This window comes from Leptonotus elevatus, chromosome 8, assembly GCF_054856555.1.
Source record: "Leptonotus elevatus isolate MCC_2025b chromosome 8, RoL_Lele_1.0, whole genome shotgun sequence".
Taxonomy (NCBI): Eukaryota; Metazoa; Chordata; class Actinopteri; order Syngnathiformes; family Syngnathidae; genus Leptonotus; species Leptonotus elevatus.
The window spans coordinates 25,785,789-25,795,652 of record NC_141246.1 but is presented as its reverse complement, the minus strand read 5'-3'; positions in this window follow the sequence as shown (position 1 = coordinate 25,795,652).

Here is a 9,864-nt window from a genome sequence, read left to right as displayed (position 1 = left end):
ATGATTTTTTCTCTAAGCTGTTTGAATTAGCAGCGAACTCTACTATTATTATTGGAGGAGACTTTAACACAACCTTAAATCCATTAATAGATCGTTCTAATAAAACAACATGTATAAGGCGATCACAATCTACAAAAGTAATAGGGGAATATATGGATGACTTTGGCCTCGTCGACAGCTGGAGACTTAAAAACCCAAATAAGAAGGAATTTACCTTCTTTTCCGCTGTGCACCGGTCCTTTTCAAGAATTGATTTTTTTCTTACAAATAATTCTATTGCTGATAAAACCGTTACAAAAATACATCCTATTATTATTAGCGACCATGCACCAGTCTCCCTTTCCCTACAAGTTGATTATACCTTTAAACCACCACCTACATGGCGTTTTAACATCTCACTACTAAACGACGCAGAATTTGACAAAATTATAAGAAAAGAATGGGCAGACTTTTTGGAAATAAATGACTCTCCAGACCTATCTCCAGCTCTTCTCTGGGAAGCTGGGAAAGCAGTAATTAGAGGTAAAATTATATCATATTCATCTTATAAAAAGAAACAGGATCAAAAATTAGAAAAAGACTTGGAAGATAAAATTAAACAATTGACGGATGAGTACGCAATAAACCCAAATAACCAAATATGGACTGACTTACAAAATACAAAAATACAATTAGACGATATGTTAACTAAAAAGACAGAGTTTATAATACAACAATTGAGATACAACAACTTTGAATATAATAACAAATCAGGTAAATTTCTTGCAAACCAACTTCAACGTAATCGGGAAAAATCGCTTATAACGGCTATTAAAGGGACAACTGGTGAATGTACACAATCACCAGAAGAAATTAATCAAATTTTTTATAATTATTATCACAACCTATACTCAGAAACTAATAAACCTAACCCAGAGCATATTGAGGCATTCCTCAGTAGCTTAAATATACCTCAGGTAACTACTGAATATAAGGATATGTTAGATGCACCACTTACTATAAACGAGTTGTACAGTGCTCTAGATAGTATGCCAAATGGCAAAGCACCCGGCCCGGATGGTTATCCGGCTATATTTTTAAAGCACTTCTGGTCAATGCTTGCTCCACTATTCTTAAGAGTAGTAACAGAAATTAAAACTAATGGTCACATACGCCCACACATGAATACAGCAGCAATTAAACTTTTATTAAAGCCAGAAAAAGACCCCACCCTTCCATCAAGTTACCGTCCGATTTCACTAATTAACACTGATATTAAAATTATCACTAAGGCTTTTACATCTAGATTAGAAACAGTAATCCCGACAATCATTCATAGCGACCAAACAGGCTTTATTAAAGAGCGTCACTCTACTAATAATATTAGAAGGCTCTTTAACCTTATTAGTATGTCACAGCGGCATGATATCATTGGATGCAGAAAAAGCTTTTGATAAAGTTAACTGGTCCTTCCTCTTTGCTGTTTTAAATAAATTTGGCTTTGGGAAGTCATTTATTCACTGGGTGTCAGTATTATATGATTCTCCTAAAGCTACTGTTACTACTAATGGGATTATATCTAAGAGTTTTACTCTACAGAGAGGCACAAGACAGGGATGCCCACTGTTGCCTTTATTATTTGCAATATTTATTGAACTGCTTGCATTAGCAATACGCCAGGAAAGAATGATTCAAGGGATTCACTCTGGGGTAACAGAACATAAAATTAATCTATATGCCGATGATATTTTACTTTATTTAGAAAAGCCTGCTATTTCGTTAGGGGAAGTATTTAACTTAATAAGTAAATTCTCACAGTTATCAGACTATTCTATTAACTGGACAAAATCAACACTTCTACCTATTACAGAAAATTCATGGAACCCTGCAAGCCAGGACCCATACTACTCATTTCCTATAGGTAATTTAAAATACTTAGGCATAAAAATCTCACCTAAATTAACTGATTTAGTTAATTTAAATTTCACTCCACTTCTGGATAGCATTTATAGTGACTTGGAGCGCTGGAATAATCTTCCTATTTCTCTAATAGGACGAATAGCCACTATTAAAATGAAAGTTTTACCCAAAATAAACTATTTTTTCTCAATGATTCCATTTAAACCTACGGCTAACTGGTTCCAGTTGTTGGACTCAGCCGTTACAAAATTTTACTGGAAAAAAAAAAGAAGAAGCAAAGATTAGTCTATCTACTCTTCAGAAAAATAAATCCAAAGGAGGTCTAGAGGCACCAAATTTTATGCACTATTATATAGCCAACCAGCTACAATATATTATTTTATGGGCACAACCCAATAGAGATACTAACTGTTGGCTGGAACTAGAACAGAAGGATTGTAATAACCTCAGACTCCTAGATTTACTCTTTATTACAACATCGATTAAGCGACATAACTGCTTTAAAAATCCAATGATTTCCGCCACCCTGACTGCCTGGTGGAAGGCACTAGAAATGACAAAAGCCCAAGTGGAGCCCAGCGGGCTTTCTCCCCTATGGCATAACCCCGACTTTCAAATTAACAACCAATCGTTTTATTTGAATGTGTGGGAGCAGAAAGGAATTACACATCTCCACCATCTCTTCTCAGATAATATGTTTATATCATATACATCCTTGCTCCAAAAATACAAAATAAAAAACGGAAACTTTTTACATTATTTGCAAGTTAAAAGTATGATTAAGAAACAAATTCCAACACTCCAGGGTACGCTCCAACCGCCTGTTTTAGCTAAAGATATTACCAAGCTTTCTCCGACAACAACAAAAAAACTCTCAAAAATATATAAGTTACTTTCATATACTGATAAAACGTCTTTACCCATCTCAAAATGGGAAACAGACTTGTCTATAGCTCCGGAATCTGTCTTTTGGATTCAAGTTTGTGAAAACGTTTTTAAAATGACAAAACACACAAATTTACAACTTATCCAATATAAAATTATTCACAGAACATACATTACTCAATATATGATGAAGAAAATGGGACTCTCAGACTCCGACATTTGTCTCCAGTGTTTACAAAACACTACAGACACTTATTTTCATGCTTTATGGTTATGTACTCCGGTTATGTGTTTCTGGACTAAAGTCTTAGAAAAACTTTCCGCTGTCTTGGATTGTAGGATACCGTTCTCTCCAAACTTGTGTTTGCTAGGTGACTTAACAACAATTGACTTACCACATAAACAATTTCAATCTATACTTGTAGCCCTTACTATCGCAAAAAAAACAATTCTTGTTAACTGGAAAAATAAACAAACTTTGAATATCGACCAATGGTCTAACCTCCTCATAAATCATATTTTAATGGAAAAAATATCTGCCTCAAATAAAAACCAAATGTCAAAATTTAAAGAAACATGGTCTACGTATATAGAATTTTTTAACCTAAACTTGGATCTTAATTCTGCCTGTTAGCGAGAGCCACAGCAGCGTTATAACTTGCATTGATGTTTCTGTATTAGGCAATTTGTAACTAATGGTTGTGTTTCTATAGTCAGGAACCCGGCTGCTGCCAGCGGGATCGAGCGGATTCACCTCCGATGGGCACCAGGGGTTGATATTCGGATTCACGGCATGCCAGTGGGTTAATTCTGTGGGTGCTGTCCCCCCTGGCTGGGCGTGGGCGGGTCTGCCCCTCTGTTGGCTGCTGGGTGGCGGCTGCGTCTTGGCCGTTCCCTGGGTCTCTTGGGGGGTGCTGCTTTGCAGGGCTTTCCCTGGTGTCGGGGGCGGCGCCGTTCCGGCGCGGTCCGTCGCTCTGGGCCCGGCGACGCGGTTCGGGGCCTGTGGGCCGCCGGGGTGCCCGGTGGTTCCCTCTCCCCTCCCCCTTCCTCCCCCTTGCTGCCTCTCCCCGCCCGTCCTCCGCCTCCCTGTCCCTTCTCCCTCGTCACCCTTCCTCCTCCTCTCCCCCTCTCTCTGCGGCCCTGCCGCTGCCCCCTCCCCTTCTTGTCGTCTCCTTCCCCCCTCCCTTCCCCCTCCCCGGTACGCCTTCCTTCCCCTCCCCTGGGCCGGGGGCTCCATCCATGGCCCGGGTCTCGGTGCTACGGGGGCCGGCGAGGGTGGCTGGGGTTTGATGTCGTGCCCGCCCCGCTCCAGTGGGCGTCCTGGCACCTCGGGCGGGACCCAGTATCCGGGGGGCGAGCCCTATCGCCCCGCTGGACGGGTCCCATATGCCCGCCGGGGTCCCGGTGGGGTGGGTGGGGGATTGGTGGGCCGGTGCGCCTCCTGCCCCCGCCCGGTTGGAGAGGGCCCCGCTGGTCGCTCCTCTTAACTCACTATACTAGGTTTGCACAATACACTTTTATAGACATATAGGGCACATAACACACTTTGGGGGGTGGGGTAGGGTGGAAACACCGTCTTCACCCTACAACTCCCCTCCAATTTTAATACACCACACAACTTGGGGGGGGGGGGCTTGTGGGGGTGCCATCGGTTGGGGGCCGCAGTATAGAGCAGTGCTGCGGTCCCCTGTCCGTGTCCCCGCCCCCCCCGCCCTATCTATTTTTTTTAATGCACCACATACACTCAGTAACATGCTTGGGAGGCGGGTGGATCGGAGCGTGGGAATATCATTTCCATCGGCTCCGGTTCACCTGCTCCTAATTTTAATGCACCACACACACACACTTGTATATACACTGGGTGGGGTCACATTCACGGTTTAGGGGTAGAGTTCGCCAGTCGGCGAGCTGGCGGACTCAGTAACAGGGGTTAACTTTCACAAAGAACGCTGGGTTTTTTGGATTTGTTGGGGTCTGGATGTTTCTTGGGCTGGGGAGGAGTTCTGGTGGGGGGTGTCTGGTCGGTGCTGGATTTCACCTTCCTTGGTTTTCTTTGGTCCCCTCGGGTCTCCTGGTGTTCGGTTTAGGTGAACGGTATGAGATTTTTTCTAATAGGTTTTCTGGTGAGCTAACAAATACACGTACACACGCACGCACGCATGCACGCACATACACATACTCACCCACACACACACACAAAAAAAATAAAAAAGGAGCAATGATGATGACATTTCCGAATGAACAATACTGAGCTCTTTAAAAAAAAAAAAAAAGAACAGTAAATATCGTGGTAAAACATTACCTACTATTATATGAAACCCATTTAAAAAATAGATATTTACAAGCTCTGTCTGATTGTATTAATGAATGGGTGGATGTCATTCAACTCAATCAAATTCCACATTTCACATTCCACATCTGGTCTACAAGGCTGCCGGATCCGTCCCAGGCTCAGCAATCTCACCACCTGATGATCATCAATCTCACCACCTCCGACTGGGAAAACAACGTCAGCTGATACAGTGCCCGGTTGTCGAGCTGCAGTTTATAAGGACATCATTCAACGGAGATCGAGTCAAGTGCCTTTTTCCTGGGCATCATTCCACGAAGAGTCACATTTGCGGGCAGAATAATTCCAGTGACAAATCGAAGGACCTTAGGCAGTCGACCCTGAGGTTCTTAAAAAAAAAACTAACACGACACTCTTTTCATTCAACAAATAACTTCATCACAAGATGGCTTCGAGGCGGGAAAACATCTCCAAACGCTGTCACATCATGACACTTTTTCCCATGTTGATGTTGATGCTGATTTGGTATTTCTGTAACCTCCTTGCTCCAACTTTGAATGTAACTACAACACATCGTATTAAGCGAGGTATTGATCCTCCCCGCATTCCCTGGGTCATATCCTGGACCTATAACTCAATTGCTATGATGGTGGCTTCTGCTAACCCATGCATGTCTACTATTGCATCCAATGAGGGAGATGAAGATCCGGCTGGTATTTTCCTTTGAAAAAGAAAGAAAAAAAAAGTTTAAATGATTGTGTTGGGCTATGTAAAGCCCAAATGAGGGAATGTTAGATTATTAACATTGTTTTTCTGTTTCAATTTATATTTTAATCGTTTTTGATATAAGTTAGAGCTGTGTAATAATAAGACAACAGTTAATTCAAATGTTAGTCAATCTATAGTCCTTTGTTCTCTTCCCTGGGAAAGAAATGTCTAGTAAGGTTTCTGAGTTATCTAAATGAGGGGATGTTTGAAAGTGCAAGCAGAGGTCTGTCCATAAATTTCCTGGTGCAAGGAGGTGCCGGGGACCAATTGTTTACCCACATCTGGAGTGGACTGAGATAGGAACGGTGTAGGATTCTAAGTTGTGTATTTCACTCTGCTGACAGGACAAGATGACAGGGGGGGAGTATTATTTCTAAACACTGTTTTTGTGTAAGTGTGCAAGAGCAGAGAGCGAGAGGCACACTTTGCGGTCACTGCTGATTGAGCAAGGATCCAAAGTGGCTTCGGAAATTTCTGAATAATAAAAGCTGGCCAGAAACTTCTTCACGAGATCTCAACTTTGAGTTTTATTTTGAACATGCAGGAAATCAAATAAATGATTTCTAACAGTTGAAACCAGCCTCTTCGACAAACACGAGGATATGAGGCCTTTCATTCCCTTTCAATGCCAAAATTCTCTGCAATTTGATAAAAAATAAATTCAAATCAGTGATATAGAGAAGGACACCTGATTGCTGCTTACTTGCTGTAAGGTTCCAATGATGGACAAAAAATAGATGACTTACTTGCACATATTGGTTTTGCAGGTCTTTCACTCGGTCAGTGTTTCTATCTAGTGGTACTCTGTAAATCAGTTTCATTGTCATCTGATGCTTCTTCAACACCCGGTCTATAGTGGAGAAGCTAATAGAGTTGATATTTTGAAATGTAGCATTGTCCTAAATGATTGCATTACGGATCTGTCTCAGTGATAGCATTATTTGCAATCACCATGTTGCAGATTTCTTGTTCTTGATGGGGATTGAGAAGGCGTCCCCTGCCACCTATTCGAGGTTGTCGGCTGTTTTGTGGAAAACACTACTTCACCTTTATATTTTTATGCAGGATCGTGAGTGGTCGGCGGCAACAATGAATACACAGAGACTTGATATGCTTTGCTAGAATAACTGTGTCTTTTATTCCCCGCAAACAGCAATCAACATTTTTATACTGTGCTAGAATAATCATACGTTTTATTCCCCGCAAACAGTAATCGACACCTGTGCTTTGCTAGAATGATTGTACCTTTTATTCCCCGCAAACACCAATATTCACAACTTGCTTTGCTAGAATGATTGTACCTTTTATTCCCCGCAAACAGCAATATTCACAACTTGCTTTGCTCGAATGACTGTACCTTTTATTCCCCGCAAACAGCAATAATCACAACTTGCTTTGCTAGAATGATTGTACCTTTTATTCCCCACAAACAGCAATCAATACACTACAACGTTAAGCAGCATAATATGATCATCATCAGCGCTTACCTTGACACTAGACCGGGGAGCCTACGGTCCGGGTGAAGCGAGCTGCAACAACAGCTGGGCAATCATACGTGTTCCACAGCTGACTCCGTCCGGACCGTGTGCCGCTCCGTCTTTTATTCGTTAGCAAAAAGTTGTGAGCGTGAGAAACCGGGCTGTCCAAGCCCTCTCCCAGACACTCTCGAAAACATGTTTGCGAAGCAGGGAAGGCTGTAGTATAAACAAGGAAGAGTTCCCAGGCTGATCCCGCCCTTTATTTACAAATTGTTGGGCACCTGGATTCGTACAACAGTTCAGGACAACAACATATCCTTATATAAGAGGTTACATGAGGACATATCAAACCATGTTTTTTTTCCCTTTATCGGCCAATCCTAGAAATAGAAGTGAGAGAACAATTTGAAATGTATGCTTTATGTATTTGTTACAAAATGTAAATGTATTGCTATACAGTAAAGTGCATCAATTCTGCCCATTTATTTTCTCAAAATTATTTTCTTTGTCATATTTATAGTATCTTATTGTAACATCACATTGAGGTAAAATACTAGAGCACTTTAGGCCTACACACAAACAGAATGAATATTTTATACATTTCTTGCTTTACATGCACAGTACTGTATACTGTCATGTAGCTTATACACTTCTGTAATTCTATCATTTACTGAATACCTACCGTTTTTCTCTGCAGAATATTTGAATGATCGAGGACACTGTGGAGCGAGGCACATTAGGCTGAACTCGGTGGTCTGCCTCAGCCATTGTGCAATGATGGTTGATGACATGGTCAATGAGTGTGGCCCGGATTTCATCAGAGCCAGCATTGTGCCTTCGTGCTCCTTGGCCTTTTCCCCCTATTCCACCACCACGCATTCTTACTCCTCCTCCTCCTTTTCTTCTTCTTCCACCTCCTCCTCCTCTTCCTTAAGCTCGAAGTTGCCCTTGTGGATTTACAAATGGCACTGGTATTGTTCAAGATCTATATATACATGACTGCAGTATTCACAATCATGGATAGCACCTGTCAGATAAACATAACTGTTTGATTGGTCTACCGAGATGTAGGAAACTCCTCCTTCGTTAGTCAAGTTCTACTTCTACAGACTACATCAAATGACACCTTACAGTCACCAACTCCTCAAGATTCACTTCCAATGGGCACTAAAGGTTAATATTCGAAATCACTGCATGCCAGTGGGTTAACTTTATAGATGTTGTGGGCCGGTGGGGTGCCTGGCGGGCCTGCCGTGCCCCATTCTGCTGCGTTGGGTTTTGGGCGCGGGTCGTGGTGGGGTGGGGGGCGCTCCTCTCTCTGGTGGAGGTTTTCATGCCAGATCCACCTCACCAGCATCTATCAAAATTCTAACACAATCTGCCTGTTCCTCTGGTCGTTGAATTGGTAGAGGCTGATGTCTGTGGATCTCACTCTGCTTCATCTATCCTTCCTTCCTTTCCTCAGTCTTTGGTCTCTTGAGGTGTCCATAATTTGTTGGAATTTAGATGTTTCTGGGGTTGGTGAAAGATTATGGTTGGTGACCCGGTGGGTAGTAGGTGATGTCTGGTTGGTGCTGGATTTCACTTTCCTTTCTTTTCGTTAGTTGAAAAATATGCATGACAAGGGAACTATTGCAACACCATCACAATAAATAATAGGAGATTAATTCCCTTTTGCGTCATGACAAATATGGTGGTCACATGATATGCAATGAGGAGGAAGTGTTGAAGTGGCTGCAGGAAAATTAAAACATCATAATTAGAGAACAGCTGTGACATAGATAGTCTTCCATAATGCATAAGGCAGCATCTGAGTGGCAATCCTGATATACATCATCATCATCATCATCATCATCATGATGCTGCAATTTTTCACAACCTGCATTGTGTCATATTGCAACACTCAAACAAGTTTGATCAATGTGAGAGATGAGGCACATTGGTGGGAGGTCATGTTTTTCAGTGTAACCCACAGTGAAGTTAAGTGAAATTCATTAAGTGGACACAATCTTGCTCAAAACATTCATGGTCCACTCGGGAACAAACTTAAAGTTTAAAAAAAGCAGTGATTTTGATTAAAATGGTTAAGTATTAAGAGATTTTTTTTTATCATTTTGCTTTTCATGCAAATTGGTGTTGGTGAAAATCGCCGTGATTGGCTGTGCTTGAAAGGAAATGCAAATCTGTTGATACTTTTCCTCCGTGCCTGAGTGACCTTTTTTTCTATTTCATTACAAAAATATATCAAAACACAATTCAAAGTACAGGTAATTATCTTTATTGCATGGACACAAAAGTTCCCTGTGAATTCGATGACCCAAATTCCACTAATAAATGAGCACATCACTTTTTATATGCTTTTATTGACACAATTCAACACAAATTTACATTTAAGAACATATTTTGCATAGTTACCTGACAAAATCTTTGTTCATCACTCTTATTTTGTTTAATGAGGTGTAATGCCGTTGACATGACGTCATCGGCCTGCGAAGCTCACCTGCATTTTCTAGCTAAATATCCAATCAGTGATCTCCATTTAAC